The following is a 16,446-nucleotide window of genomic DNA, read 5'->3' as shown; positions in this document are numbered from 1 at the left end:
TAAAGAAAATTAGTGTTCAGTGCAATCTACTCTGTACAGTGAAAAATATTACTGTAGTTGGCAAGAGCACAATCTTTTTAAACATCCATGAGCTTGTTGTGACCTCAAGTGAGCATGAAATATGCAGATAAAGTAGCTTCATTCACATTCATGGAAAGTATATTAAGAAAGTTGCAGTTATGAAAAATGCTTATTTATTCAGTGTAAATTTCCACACATTATAGCTGTGATGGCCGCTGTAGCAAAAAGGGGAAAAAAATGTTCTTGCTGTAACTTTTATGCTGGATCTGCTGGTACTGTTTTACATTACCTGTGAACTAAATGCTGGATTTATGTGTTTCTGCACCTTCTGATGGGGGACAGTCCAACCAAAAATAGACATGACTTGTATAAAGATGTCACAAAAAGTACTTTGTTTGGCAGGGTACTGGTAACTGAACAGTATGAATGGCTGAGGCATGTACAATCGAAGTAAAATCTAATGCGAGAAAATGAAACCTACTACAGCACACCTTTGCTTTTTCAAGTTAGCTTTCACTTGTTGAATTGGGATCCTAGTTCATGCTCAGCCATGTACAGGGCGAGTCAGAAATATGGCTACGTTTCAGTTACACTCAAACCTCGTTAAAACGAATTTTAAGGGGGAGCTGAAATTACTTCATTATATCTGTTACTTCGTTATATGCATTATTGCCATTTACTCGAATTTATGCCCAATGGGTTGCACATTTGTAAACATGGAAATAAGAACACGGCTTGGCGGCCCATGGTACCGCTACACAGCCATGCATGTGACGAATTCGAATAAAATAACACAAGAATCTTCGGCGTATGCAACACATTACTTAGCACCTTGTGTAACAGCCTTTAGATAGCCTTCTGTTCCATTTTGATAGTCTTTTGCGTCCGCTTTCCACTTGGCTCATCGCGGTCGAGTAGCATGTGGCAAACAAGACAGCGCTTCACTGTGTGATCGAGGAGGCAAGCGAACTCCGCTGCACTTGCTTGGCTCGGCCGGCTTGTAGCCTCCGAGAATGCACCCGATGCCAGAGTGAATGCACGGTGAGGTTGGTGCTGGGGAGGTCTCCGAGGCCAGGCCCAGCTGCGGACGCCTGTGCGGCACACTGTAGAGAAAGAGAAGTGAATGCACTTATGTTTAGCACCATTGCGTGTAGCCTCGCAGCACAGCGTGACTCGCACAGGCTTGCATGCATGTGACCCCTGGAGATTGCGCCAGGGTAGATTTTGGAGGCCATGCCCAGCTGCGTCTGTCTGCGTGGCAAGCAGGAGTGAATGCAGTAACCTATCGCACCGCTGCATGTAGCCACATAGCACATAGCCAGGCAAGCGCAATAGAGAGGTCAATATTGAAGTGCAATAGTAACCTGCTGCTTGTGCGGAGCTGCACAGCTATGCGTGGCAGTGAGAAAGATCAGTGTTGCTCGACGACGTAGTCGACAAGGGAATGTGGAAGTTTTGAACTGCCACGGCAAACAAGTGCCGAACCCCGCGGAAAAGTGATGTACTTGGCATGCAACGGTCAGGTATTTTCGGTTTCAAAGCCAAATTTAGTTCGTTATATCCATTGACAGGACAATTTCACTTCGCCGAAATAAGGTTTTAAATACATGAATCTCTATGGGGATTTCAAGGGGAATTTCATTTACTTCGTTATATCCATTGTTTCGTTATATCATGTTTCGTTATCAAGAGGTTCAAGTGTATATTCAGTATACTGTGAAATACTTGATGAACTTGTGGTGCCAGTGATAGTAACTGCTGAAAACAAATATTGCTTATTCTAGTATATTTTTTCACACCCTTGTGCTACTGTGGTGAAGGAAATTTTGAATTTTGAATTGCCAAACAGAGTGGTGCGAAGGAGAGGGCAGAGAAAATGACCAGCCTGCTGAAAAGGTTTACCCTCTTAAACTGCGATATCGACATGCTGAAAACAACAGTTGATAAAGGAATGCGTGAGAAGTGAAGTGTCCATGTATTAGAAAGCAATGTTAGACTTTGAGGGAATTCAGCGACTCAGTGTTGTTGTATTTTTGTTTATCATTAGCTGAAGACAGTCTTTTTAAAGTTGCAGTGTCTGAATCCGCGCTGTGATGCGATGAAAGCGTGCAATGAAACTTGTGGCCTTACTGCTGACTCGCCCTGTAGGTTTTGTACTACAGTATGTCTACAAACTCACTGCTCAGTAATTGCACATCACAATTTGATTTCATCATCATTTTTATTCTTGAGAAATGTATGCATGCAATGATGTTTTTTTTCGTTCTAGTGTTTGAACTTAAGCTGATAGTACTTCTCTTAACCATTCCATAAAGCAAGCAAATTAATAGTATTATCTGCATGCTTTTATGTAATACTGTAATACTGCTTACACGAAGAGTACCAATTCAGTTTTTCTTGTGATGATGTTTCTCTGATTAGTGCAAATGTATGCACTTCATTAAGTCAAATTCTTCATTCAGCATGCTGAATTGCAAACTCGGCACAATAACATGGCTAAAGAATTTTACTTTTGGTACTAAGAACTTTGGTGGCAATTGCTTGAGGTTCAGCAACAAGAGAAGTTGAAGCCTTATTTCGTTTTACGTTGTAGCAGCTGAAATTTGTCCCATGCTTTTCTTAGTTTGTCTTGAACAAAATAAAATAGGGTGAAGCAAGTCTCGGTGAGTAACAAAACATGCGGCCCAAGTAAAATGCTGTCATGTTTTATAAAATAATCTCTTCTGCCAGTGTGCAGTTTTTTGTCAATTACAGCTTCTAACAAATGTTTCCTGTCAGAACTGTGTAGAGAATGTGGTTGATTCTGTCTAGGCTAATTATTGCTGGTGCTGTGTGCCTTGTATAGCAGTGACCAAATTTGCTGGAAGAGTGCTTCAGTGAGTAGTGGAAAATGAGCCGATATGTATAGTTCACCTATTAGGCCTGTAGTTTTGTTTCTTCATTGTAAAAGTGTCATGCCCGGTAACTGTGGCCCTTATAAGCTAGAATCTCTGCCAACTTTTCATGGTTGATCTCCTTTAGGGAAGACACATCAGCCCCATAAAACTTCAACATTTCTTTTATGTGGAAAAAAAAAGGGGGGGGGGCCTTATGGTGCCTACACGGACATCTATTAAAGGTTAGCCTGCTGTGCCTGACATAAAACTTCAGCTGATACGGGCAGTACATGTCTAACTACAAAGGTTATGTGTGTGAGACTCGCCTTTTGTTGTCTCTTCTCTGTGCAGTCTCCACATTTTTTAGTAACATAAAATCGCAGGGCTACACGTTAGGGAAACTTTCCTTACCCTAGTTGATGATCTTCAAGTTAAATTACAACCATACAATTTTAAGAATGTTATGCTCTGTAGTAGACTGTGGTGTCATTAGGTGGGGAGAAGAAATAAGTGTATTGTGGGTAGCAGCTTATAGAGGGTTTGCAAGAGTGGGGAAAGAATCTTACCATGGTATTAATTAAGCTATCTAAATAAGACTGCAGTGTGGGTAATGTGATGTGGCTCAATTAGAAAAGTTTCTGTGGAATTGGTGTGTGTAATCATTCATATAGCTAGCTGCTGTGTGGCATTAGGACAATATGAATGGCATGTCTGTGTTTGTCAAATTGCAATTTGGCTTGACATCTGGGAAAATGTATTGCTGTTTATAATTTTGATGCCTCACTTGCTAGCTATGGCAGCCAGATTTTGCTGGAGGTAAAATACAAAGATACCCATGTACTGGCATTTTAGTTCATTTCATAAAAAGAATCGGGTGATGAAAATGGACCCAAAGCTCTCCACCAGTGTTCCTCATAGTTGTAGGTGCAGGGCCGCAGTATTTATTAGCTTCACATTTGTTTTTATTGTGTAAGTTGTTTCTTTGTTGCATAATAAGACAGCTAAATTATTGTGCTTTTCTTCTATATTGTGCTTTTCTTCACTACTTAACCCAAATTCCGTGGCACACATAACTAGATTGTCTTTTGTAGCTAGAACCCACCCTACTTTAAAGAAATGTTGCTGTCTCCCTGCTTAAGTATGAGCATTATGAGCATTCTCTATTTGGTACATGATCTCTGGAAGTGGTAAAGTAATAAGCATATTAATTATTTGATATAGCAAAGGTTTTCAAAAGAAGTCTAGACATACAAGCACCAAAAGATTGTGAAAGTATCAGAAGTTTTATTATTTGAATTTTCATGAACCACAAGAAAACCAAGCAAGATAGTGATGACATGCCAGACACCATTGATGGTATATATGTGCTACCATCTTTTGTATTAAGTGTTTTGCTCTGCTTTCATGGAGCACCCTGAAGATCTTTGCCTTAATTCTATTTATTGTTATCTGCAGTGTTTGTTGGCCTCATGAGACATTAGATGCACGTAATGTTCTTGCCATTATGAGTGAGTTCTGTCAGCTCACTCATCTCTAACCTCTTACCTTGCCTTGAAGTTGTTTGAAATGCAGTTGTGATGAGCTGTTTGATGTGAAAAGCTACTTCAGTAGAAATTTTGGAGAAAGTCTTTGTTCTTCCATGCTGCAGGCTTGCATTTGACCAAACATCATGCAGCAGCTTAATTCCCCCAGACACTCTGCTTATATTTCTTTCGAGATTGGTGCTTTTCTATGTAAAATTCTTTAGTGTCAGTGTTGTGTACAAACGTGGCTGCATAAGCATTAAGTCAGGTAAAAACTGACTGGATGGCTGTTGAGCTCATTGAAAATAAGAACTGAAAGAGCAATCTCTATATTGGTCACCTTGCTTCTTGGTTGACCTTTTTCTGGTAAGTCTAAATGGCAGACAGACTAGAAGTCTGTCTAAATGGTAAGTCTAAATGGCAGTGGCAGACTAGCATATTGCGTATGAATCCAGCTTTAGGCTGGATTCATACGCAATATTAATTTTTATTTTCCAGTGACAAACAAGTACTGATGTCAAGTGTGTTATTTAATAAAATTGACTGTGAAAGCCCAAATGGCTATGTGAGGTTCAGGCAGAAAATAGTCATGGTTGTAGGGGAGGGAATGTTTTATTTAAAGTTGTGTGCCCTAATATAAAAGTTCTTGTGCTAGTTTTCTCTGAAATGTTTTTTTTTCTAAGTTATTATTTCTTGTGGTAAATAGAGCTCTGCATTGCTGGTGTTCTATTCGCGGTACAAATAGGCAGTGTGATGCAACCAGAACACAATATTGGAAAGCTGACAGGATGTCCTTTACTCTTAACAGAAAAAAAAAGGCAAGATTAGTGCTGTTGAGAGTAAGTGCACGTCCTTGGCGTTTTCCGTTATTCCCTAGTGTCCACCTTATTTGAGTTATGAATTTGCAGCAATGCTCCTGCCTTTTAATGCTTCTTCAATGTGTTGTGATAAATATTCAATCAAAAGTGTGAAATTGAGTAGGTCTTAGGGAAGCATCGCAGAGCTTTGGCTGTTTTTTATACACACATAGGCAACTGAATAGTTGCAGTTTATGGTGCAACTGTCTCAGGTGTCATCCATATTTTAGGAAAGGAGGCAAAACTCTGTACAAGGGAATACGGAAACTGCAGTTTGTGTCAATTGAAACACCTGCCCCCTTTTTTTTCTTTTTGCACAGTTCAGTTTTTCTTGCAACAAACACTGCATTTGGAATATGTAGGCCTCGGGTCATAGGTTTCACCTGCTCTCGTGTATGTTCCTGTTTATACTTTCTATCCTGTTAATGCAGGTGCTGGTTGTTTCTGCTTCAATAATTTGGGATTACTTCTGTTTAATACAATTTTAATGTGTATATGGTATATTGACAAGTGAAATGCAAACAAGTTAGGGCTGACCAGATTGTGTCCTTTTGTTTCCTCTTTTGCCACTTACTGTGATGTTCGCATGACTTTGACTTGTACGCTTGATTTAGTCTATGTCCTCTTTGATGACTGGTTAAAGGGTGGTGCAAAATCACATTATTGTGTTTTTACTTGTGAGAGGTGTTCTACTTCATACCTTTTAGTTTGCATATTTGTCCATGATAGTTCAGCAGCTTGAAGTTTTCAAAACACAAAAGCTGGGGAAGAAAGACTGAATTTATTGACTGCAACTGTTACAGCTAGGAAGCAAGGAGTACAGTTTTGACTTGCCTCTATGACGTAGGCATTAAGCTTATTCATTCCTGGCCTGTGCACAAAGGCAATGAGGAAATTGAGGGTCTTCTTTGGTACCTGTGTTAAGACAAACCTGTCATTGGCTAAACATTCTGAATATTTGCAATTTGTTGATGCGCTGTTTTTGTTGATAGTTCTCAGGCCACAGTGCATTTGACCAGAGGCCACTGTAGACCATACACTGGAGGTGTAAGCATGCTCCAAGTAGCTTTTCCATTGAATGTGTAGTTTCTTGGAGGACCTTTATTTTTGGTCCGAATGTTAGAATGCTAGTTTTGGCGTTCCCTTTTGTGTTTGTCATGCGTGTAATGAGTGCTGTCTAAATAGGAGTGCCAAGTATACATGTTTCTTCAAGCTAAATTGCGAGCTTATTTTGCACAGAGGTAGCATTTTGCAGTGGGCTCAGTTTAATGCCACATTTACATTCATTACTTGCCTATTCCATCCACGATAAATTCGACGTGCACATCATCTGTGGTGATGCCAGTACAAAAATTTTGATTTTGCCCCGGTGGAACAGTTGTCCCACCTGTCATCACTACTGCGAAAGGCACCTTTCAGTGTAGCAAATGACATACAGCACCCCTGTTCTATCGCAGCGAAATTAATCGTCATCAGTTTTGTTGGTGGACGCAATGCACACTTTGAATTTATATTGTGGATGAAAGAGGCAAGTATGTATGCAAATGTGGTATTAAACTGAGCCCACCATAAAATGCTACCTCCGTGCTAAATTTCAATGCAAATGAGCCAATGGTTTTGCTAAAAAAGCCATGTATACCAGGCACTTTTATTTATCGAACAATGGGTACATCATACACATCACAGCCAATGCATTCCAGTTGTTGCCACCTGTCAAAAAATAAAGCACCTTCGTGTTATAGACACCACTGTAAGTTTGCAAAGGTTTTCAGTGATGTTGCTTGTAGTATGTGTACAGCTGTAACTAGTTGCAGGTTTTTTCACTGATGCTGCAAAATTGCTGGCAATACTAAATGCTTGGAGTCCATGAAACAAAATTGAAGCTCATGAAGATTCAAGCAAATGAGCCATTATGATCTAGATGTTGTATGGTGACCTTGTACTGTATCTTTGGGGAAGTGAAAGACTTGAGCATCCAGCTGGACTGCAGTGCATATTTAAAGGAGTTGCTCAGTTTGCTCAGTGTTTTAATGACATCATGGCGCATCATTGTAGTAGTTACCAGGTTCGACTAGCAAATTCCACTAATGGCATCACAGTGGCTTCACAGCACAAGAAATTAATGGACATGGAAAGGCCGAGACAAGACAAGCTCTGTTCTCTTCCCACCATTTAATGTGCTTTGTAACCACAATGAACAGCACCCAGCTTTCCATCTTGCCATCCCTACTTCTGGTGACTGCGATATGGGTTGATTCTTTTGTCATGATATTGCTCTTAGGAAGTGAGTGGTACATGCCATGTGTCCCACATAACTTGTACCAAAATTAAAAAGTAGAAAATGACACATAGCTGAACAGAACCAAGTTGGTGATGTTTGCTGTTGCTTAGAGAAAGTTAGACTATTTTTTGTAGTTCACCTAATTCGGTCCAGCTATGTGACACTTGCAAATGTTTAAATTTTGGCACAAGTTGTGTGGGACACATGGTATGTATAAGTGTTTCAAGCAGACCTGACCCTACAAGTCAGTTTTATTGTGTTGCTGCTCCTCTTCTGTTTTTTCCTTGCATTGCTTCAGCAGTGCATGGCTGTTTGTTTGAGTGTCTGTATATGTGTATGTGCATGCACACACAAAGCTTTCATCATACTTTTTCATTACTCAATTCTGCATTACATATGGGCATCTGCAACAGCTGAAAGTCTGTGCGCAGTATCCTGCTAATGCAATGTAACATCTGCTAAGTTAAAATGAGCAGAGTGCCTGAAACCTGCTTTTTTTTTTATTAGATAAGGTGCAGTTGGTTTAAATGTTTCCTTCTTTGGCAAAAAGTTGTATAAGGAAACTTTCTGTTGTAATAGCTTAATGGCTGTGTTGGATGTTAGCCATTATGAGCTTGTTAAATATGTGATACAGTTTTAAGTGGCTAGTAGCTTCTCTAGCTGAGAACCAGCACGTTACTGCAGAAGTTCGTGGTGAATTCAGTTTTGTGGCTCCGCCTTGCCCAAATTGCACAACATTGTCGTTGCTGGCATTGATCTGTTTCTGCTGTTTGTATATAGGTGAAGTCCAAGGTGCAAGGACAGGATTCTCCTGGCATGATTGGTTACCCATTGTACTAACTGTGGTAATTCTTTTCTTGATTCTGTTGTACTTAGCCTGTGCTTACTGTATCTGTAGTGCTTTTTGTGCATGACAAGACTTTTGTCAACACTTATATTTTTTAAAGTAAGCCTCGTTAAAGTTGAAGTTACCACTTCCTGTGTTTGTCTTAATTTTATGAACAAATGTTACAAAGTGTTCCTTCAACATTTATAATTAATTTTTAGATAAATGCTGAGTCAGTTGTATGTGTTTTGGCTGCTTGACCTATTGTAATGTAACTACTCCTGTATAGTACATTAGTTTTTGTCAGGTATGCTCTTGCTACATGTTCCCACAAAATTAAAGAGACAGATTTTTTTAGCTTTTTCTAATATACAACCTGGTTATTCTTTTTGCATAGGTGCAGCAGGGTACATGGAGCATGACTCATAATTTGCTTTGTGTGGTTTCTGGTTTGCTTAGTTTTTGGATATTTTGTCACTGCTAGTCTTTGGCACAGTGATCTTTGTGGAAAAGTGGTTTTTCAGAGTTGGGAAATATTATTTGGTTATTTTAATGAAATGGGCTCGTGGGCACAGTTTTAGCATGATTTTCAACCGAATGGCTACCAAACACTGCCAAGTAGGTGCTGAAAATTGGTTTGGGTTCCAAAGACTAGCATTGACTTATAATAGTGAAGCAGCAGGATGCATAAATTTTTTTTATATTCTTTTTTTGTTCAGTTGACTCTAACTACCATGAGTCCAAAGGCCAGGTTGAGTCTGGGGCATTGGCGAAGGAATTTCCGAAGGCCTCTCATCGTTTCAGGTAGATGATGTCATGTACCTCTGGTATGCATGACAACTTCTCATGTTCATATTTGCCAGATGTTGAGGGGAAAAATGGAGGAAACATTACATCATGCATTTTCATCATTTGGAGCTTTGATTCTACCCTTGCCAAGTTGTGACTGTAACGAAAGTGAAGCTTGGTATTATCTATGGCAATACAAAGCAAAGTCTAAGTGCAGCCAACCCATGCACACATTAAGCCACTGGCCTTTCCATGCTGCAGCACACACACATGCACCCACACAACAGTGGTACAATTAAGCATAGCTAAATTATGGAACTAAAATGTAGTTTGTGAACAGTATTGAGGATATAGCTACTACATGTTAAAAAGGCCCCTAAACACTTTTCTTTACTGACTAATCATAGAATGGCCTCATTATTAAAGTAGGTCATCCCGCAAATCTCATGTTGCAGATATTTGTCTAATCCTTGAACTATAAGTGGAGTTATTCCACCGATACCTGGCTTTCTCTCTTTTTTCGCCTCTGCTAGCGCGCTGGAAACTACACAGCAGAGAAGCCAAGAGGGCAAAGCTCCAGCCAAATGTTCAGTGTCATGGTGGTGAAAAGGCCCGTTGCGGCACCCCGTGGCAGCCTCAGTAGAGTACGCTACGCAGCACGCTGCTGCCATCTCGGAGGCCACCTGGAGCAGGCACAGCTACGCGGAGTGCAAAGATGAAATGATTCTTTTATCTCTTCGAGATCGCATGCATTTATATTTTTCATTTATTTAACTAAAGATTATCCATTATGTATTAGTGAGAATGCTCTCGTGATCACGAAATCAGCCAAATAGTGTTGGTTGGCCAGCGGCTTTCAATCAGCTTTCGATGATATCGCGTACATGAGAGCAAGCGTCTGTTCACTGCTTTTGACATGTTTGTAAATTCCCTGCTGTATGCAGTGCAATAATATTTGGCTCACATTTTCACAGGAGCCTTGTTAACAAATTGGCAGCCTTTTTTTACTAGTTTCAAAAAGTGCTTCAGTGCCCCTTTAACCTGCTCAGATGATGACTGGGTTATTCTTGAAATCATTGGTAAAATAACTTCTACGCTTCATGGTTGAACTGTATTTAGTTTTGCCATCATCCTTTTCCAAGTAACAACTGGCTCATTGAACTTGCGCCTTTTGTATAGAGTGGTGCAGCAGTCTTTACAGGTCTCTGCTGTACCACGTTGTTAGGTACTGCAACTCTCGGATGTCGCAGTTCTCTCTTTTCTTGATTTAGCATTTTTACTTATAAAGGCAACATTTATTTCTGAGAAGCCTGTCATGAGACAGCAAAACAGATTGAACCTCTTCCTGTGAGTTTTATATATGATTTGGAGCAAGTGAATTCTAGAGTACTGAATGAGCTTCAACTTAGTTGTTTTGGAGGGGAAGACTTTTAAGGTTGCTTTTAATTAGTACTGTATAGAAGTCTTGCATAGCCTCACCACCTTACAGCATATGTTCACTAGACAATGTATTGTTAAGAATGTTCCCCCAAGCTTGTTTTTCCACACTTGGAATATTTAAAGGGGCCTTGAACCACTTTTTATTGAAGTCGAGAAATGCATGTGAAGTTAAAATAGGCTTATTTCAGAAATACTTTGCCACAATAAGTACTTCAATGCATTCAGCAGAAGCGGAATTATTTGCAATGAAATATGAATGATTTTCAGATAAGACCAAACACAAGGGTGGCTGGTGAATATTATTAAGTTCTTTGGTATTGTTTTGTCATTGCCTGATGTATAGAGTACATGGATTCAAGTTTAGTTTTGCTTGGGAAAAATATGCAGCTTTTAAATAAACATTAGACCACAAGAAGGTGAAGAATCGCATCTGTGGATTCTGCTGATTTTGTTGTTTGACAATTTATTATGGCAAGATGTTTGAACTTTTATTAGCAAGTCTCTGCATGCATCCCAGTTCAACATATCATTAAAGGCAGGTGTTGACACACATCATTTTATGCCAGGTATCTCTGGTACACAGAAGTTTCAGGGGTAGCATGTGCCTGTTGCGCCCCCTTTCTGGCTATGCCCCTGGTCATTGCCGACACTGCACCGGATGGAAGGCCTTGAAAGCTGCAGGGGAGGGCAGGTCATCCGTTCCTTGCTTCATGCAGAGAAATAATATTGGGCTTGCATGTTCGCAACAGCATATTTGGCTTGCCTGTTCAGATCAGGGGCATTTTTTCAAAGAAGGACATGGCTTCCAGGAAAAACATGCAATTTACTCTAGACACCTAAAATTTTCAGCAAAATATTCGATTTTTTGTACTGATCGCAAATATGCAGTTAGCTTTTTTCTAAGTCAATCCTATAAAAAGTAAACAAATTCTTGAGTTACAAATTTGGGAAGTGAGTTGCAAAAAGTGGGCTGCAGCAAGAGAGTTAAAATTAAGCAGGTACATTTCTGAATGTCTAAAAAGAGCAGCTGGACATTTTAACACTGTGATGTCCAAAGTATCTTATATGCTACGCAGAGTTTAACACCTCAAAATGGGGATTTAAGTGCCGGAAACTTAAAGCAAAGCTAATAGTTGCATTATGAACATGCTGGAGGTGAAGTTTCAATTTTTAATAGTTTAACAAGCTAATTACTAAATTAACATTTAGTACAGTAATTAGGTCATGGCTGAAAAAAACATTCTTTGATTTTCTTCTGCAAATGTACTCTCCATGGCCAGAAGTAAATGTGCACAATTAGTTCCAGTTTTTTAAAATGTGGGACTGTGTTTGGGCATTACAGGGTTAATGTTTGTATCTATATTTTAGACGAAGTTATGAAATTCTAAAGTTGCAGATTGCAAGTGAATTTTTTTCTTGAAGTTCAGGGTGTGAACTATAAAGGGGAAAAAATTTACAGGTACGGAAAAGAGCGTCTTTTGTCCTAACAGACAAAAGAGCATCCTGACAGGCAAAGAGCATTCTGACAGGCAGAGAAAAGATGCTCAATTTTTTTAGAAAAACACAAAAATCTAAGAGTGGTAAAATATACATTTAAAGCTATAAAATGAGGTAGCTTTCTTCTGAAGCAGCATTGAAGGATCATTTTTGATGGGAAAGCTAGCCAGAAAGATGCTTTTTCAAACGGGACCCACATGGCCTGGCTCTGATAAGGGGTTTTAGAATGGCAAATGGTGCAAAAGGGGTCATTTTCAGTGCTTTCAAGGCCATATAAAGTATAAAGTTTTTTCCTCAATGGCGTGTCATTTCAAGCTAGTTAATTGCCAGCAGGTGTGCTACGATATGTAGATGAAAAAATAACAAATGAAAAGTAGATCTTTTTGTTTTTGTTTCCAAGACCCATGTCCCCCCTTAATAGGCATCAGAAGATGGCAGCACCCTTTCTTTACATTCGTATTGTCATATGCTTGTAGCAGATATGAAATGTTTAGGTAATTTTTACTTTCATGTAGAACATGGAAAGCAAGGAACATGGTACGAGAGTTTAAAAACTCTAGTTTGCAGACGTTGGAACGAACATGCAAAGTTAGAAAAAAAGCCTTCTGTAGGTCATGTCTGAAAATAACCTTTCTTCAGTGTAGACACCCTACAGCCTTAGGAATTAGTTCCCTAATTGGGATACGTGCATATAGTCTTATTCTAATAAGAGTTCCAAACATCTCATCAGAACAATTGTTTTCAGACGTGTGATGTGAACAAAACTATCAGTATGCGTAAATGCAACACTGCCTTCTAATGGCCTACAAGCTATTAAAGATAGTCATTTTTTTAGCATTAGTGAATTAGCCAATAAAATATAAATATCAAGCAAATTAAAAATGTAGACCTGCCATTCTATGTTATCTATAATCACCCACATACTTAGCCTGATTTTTATGTAATCTTTTGAGCAAAGTATATTGCTGACACTGATGTCTATGGGGTATTGACAGTAAGTGGTGTACAAGGTAAATTGTCACCTACTTATGCTCAAGGGCATGTTCATTATCTTATATGTAACGTAGTTCTAGTTTCTGTTGCCAGTTTTTACCCAAGAACTGTGCAATCACCATATGTGGTATTCTCAGCTGATTATGAGGAGTGACATTCAATAACTCTATTTTATTTTTCATTTTAGGCAAACTGGCTTTCTTGAGTGGCTCGAGCAAAAGGGTAACATTTGAAATGGTTGGTGGCATCAAATATATCCTCAAATTTCCAGATATCTTAAACATATTTTTTTACTTGACATGTGTGTGTCTTTTTTTCATAGATGCCAACAGGTCTCTTATTCTTTGATCACGAGTAGCATTTCAGCTGGAGACACTGGCATTCGTGCAGTCCATTCTTTGCCTGCATGATTCCTTGTTCACAAGAAAAAGGAATGGGGTTGGGTAATAATGAGGACTTGTCTAAGTATAGTAGTCTTGCAGTTACTGTTTATAAACGAGGTCTCTCCCAAAGGTTTGCAGCATTTAAAAAAAAATTAGTTTCCCATACTTTCAGTTGAATCAATGTGGTCACCTTCAAAATACTCCTCATTAGACGCAATACACTGGTTGCACCTCTTCTGTTAAGTGCTTCACAATGAATGTCATTTCAATTGTCATCACATCCCTGAAATGCCACCGTCAGAGGACCAGTTTGCATTTGGAAAGGAAAAAAAAAAAAGTTTCATGGGGCTAAATCTGGCAAGTAGGGAGGGTGTTTCAGCAAAGCAATTGTCGGCCAGTAAATCTCGCAGTATCAACGTAGAGTACACAGTGACATTATTGTGCTGCAGAATCCAGCGCCCCTCTTTCGACAAATTTGGTCGCACGCAGCGCACGTGATCTCTCAGACGCTTGACCACCTCCGCATAAAAAACTGCATTGACAGTTTGACCTTCAGATACAAATTCGTGGTGCAAAACTTCATGGTAGCCAAAGCATGATCAACATAATTTTTATTTTTGCTTTGTTCTTCTGGGCCTTTTTTATGGCCTTAGCTCATCTTCCTTATTCCATTTCTTGCTTTGCGACTTCTGCTTGCTGTCTTATTTGTAAATTAAGTTTTGTCGCCAGTGACAACCTTTGTCAAGAATTCATCAGTCGTCTGGAGTTTTCCAATCAATTCAACTATATTAGCAAATTCTACTCAGAAATCTGCAGTTATGGCACAACCATCTTGGCACAAGCCTTTTTCATTTCCAAATTTCCAGCGAAAATCCAGTGAATAGACAACTTTCCCAAAGCAAGTGCTTCTGATATCATTTTAAGTCATTCACCAGTCACTGAGAACAAGATAATGCACACGATTTAGGTTTTCATCTTCGCACATGGAAGGGGCACCCTGAATTGCATCCTCCTTGGGGTCTTCACAACCTTAGTGAAAACACTGGACTTGCTTAAACACAGCTCTTTCCTTTAGGGCACCTTTTCCCGTAAGTCTCTTGCAACATTTGATGTATTTCTGCACCATTTTTCCCAATTTCACAAAAGATTTGGTATTGAACTTTCATTCCCTCTGTTCATCAGTCTCCATTTCAACTGACTAAAAATGGGTTGCGCAGAAAATACAAGCATAAAACTTTGCCTTGTTTTCTGATACTCCGGTTTGTACTAGAGGCCAGCGAGTGCCTTTCAAGTGCAGAGAGCGAGAGAGCAGTGCCGCTAAGCCGTCTCCTGCTTTTTACTGGCTCATGGCTTAAACTTTTGGGACAGACCTCATATATTCAAGGCAGAGGGGTGACGTTGTAATCACTGTATTTTAATTTTAAGAGACTCTTCCTTTGTGTTTAGTAATTTGATGTGTATCTGTGTTCAGTGAGGTCTTTCTTCCCCTTCCCTTTTCAAAACAATGCTGTGAAGTATTCTTTGTCAAAAGGCTGCTTTGTAAGTTTCATGCGCTTCATACTTTCTTTGAAGCTTATGTGTCTACGAAGACCCACATGCTTTACTTAGCCTGATTTTTATATAACCTTTTCAGCAAATTTGTTTGCCGACACTGAGGCCTGTGTGGTACTGACAGCGAGCAGCTTGCCTACTCTGTCTGTGGCTTAGTCTGCATTTAACTGGAGTTGCCACTGCTGTTTAGATTTCTTTTTTTTTTATGGTGCATCAACAGGGTGCCTGCCAAACATCACAGCCTGTAAGAATGATAGTTATTGAAAAATGTCAACTGCTGGATAATTTGTGCACTTCTTCAAAAAATTGTTTGGTAAAGCACCCAAGACAATCGTAAGCAATATGTAAAGGTGGAGCTATGGTGTTGGTGTTTCTGTGACAGTTCTAGACCATCATTTTTCCCCCTATTTTTTGCTCATTTGTTTGTTGTTTCTGTAAGTATTTCCATATGTAGTAGAGTTGAAATTTATGTAGGGGTTCAGAGAACCAGACACAGACAAGCACTTGTCTGTGTCTGGTTCCTTGTGTCAGTTTAGCGCTTCAACTTAGTCATGGATTACCAACTACCCCACTTCCAAGCCTTGCTACTTCCATACAGGTGATCGCATGTCACCACTGGTGTCATGACCATGCTTAGCCTGTGCTACGTTGCATTTGCGAAGTGGCATTTGAAGTGTTTGAGAAGCGTTTGAGAAGTGGCATTGTGCTGCAGAAAGGGGGAGTCAGGAAGGGCAGAAGAGTGGCCGGCATATGCTTATTGGTAAAATTTTTATATTTGCAGCTTTCTTTTTTTCCTCGCTGGATGCAACTGGAGCGGATGGAAGATTAAAAAGAATCACGGCTCTGTGTTAAAAAAATGTTCTGCATTCATTGCTGTGACCTGCAGCAGAAATATTACAGCAACCATACATATTTTCGTTCGTGGATATATTGAATATATTGAAATGCCCCATAATTATCTAATTGTCCCAGTAGCCTGATATCAGGGTACTAGGACAGGTTCATATTTTATTAATGCAGTGCCAAGTAATTGTCGAAGCACCTAGCCAGCTACTGGTTTTCATGAAAACAATGGTGTACTACATTAAGACAAGTAACACATTCTCTCAATTTTGGCTAATGACCAGCAGGAATGGTGCATCACAAACATAGGGGCAGAGAAAGAAAACAATAGATGTGTGGCTAATATTTGAGATTACGAATCAAATTGAATATTATTTGCCACTTGATTTGTATTTGATTTGAGAATTCACTATTAAAAATTGTTGAATATTTGTTTGTATTCAAATATAACAGACAACAGCAGTTAACTTGATCTCAAGCAGAAATATTGATCCAAATGAACACTATTCCAAATAACTAGGCTGCAGCAGAGCCACACTTGCTACACAAAGGCAGCAGTTCCTAAT

At 39.4% G+C, this 16,446-nt stretch overlaps 1 protein-coding gene across 4 annotated transcripts in view; it reads left to right on the top strand.

Annotated features, from left to right (window-relative positions):
• Positions 1-16,206, top strand: part of Prp4k (Pre-mRNA processing factor 4 kinase) — a 112,888-nt gene extending 96,682 nt beyond the window's left edge. The window contains exons 18-21 of one of the 4 annotated variants that reach the window (XR_010563237.2): positions 8,339-8,403; positions 9,104-9,188; positions 9,707-13,340; positions 15,819-16,206. The gene's annotated coding sequence lies outside the window, so the exon portion shown is untranslated. Of the gene's footprint in view, positions 1-8,338; positions 8,404-9,103; positions 9,189-9,706; positions 13,402-15,818 lie in introns of those variants that run through there. The other 3 variants (XR_010563239.2, XR_010563240.2, XR_010563238.2) reach the window with 3 other exon arrangements.
• Positions 16,207-16,446: the final 240 nt, after the last annotated feature.

Source organism: Dermacentor albipictus, chromosome 1 (assembly GCF_038994185.2).
Source record: "Dermacentor albipictus isolate Rhodes 1998 colony chromosome 1, USDA_Dalb.pri_finalv2, whole genome shotgun sequence".
Classification (NCBI taxonomy): Eukaryota; Metazoa; Arthropoda; class Arachnida; order Ixodida; family Ixodidae; genus Dermacentor; species Dermacentor albipictus.
This window is presented reverse-complemented; position numbering and strand designations above follow the sequence as displayed.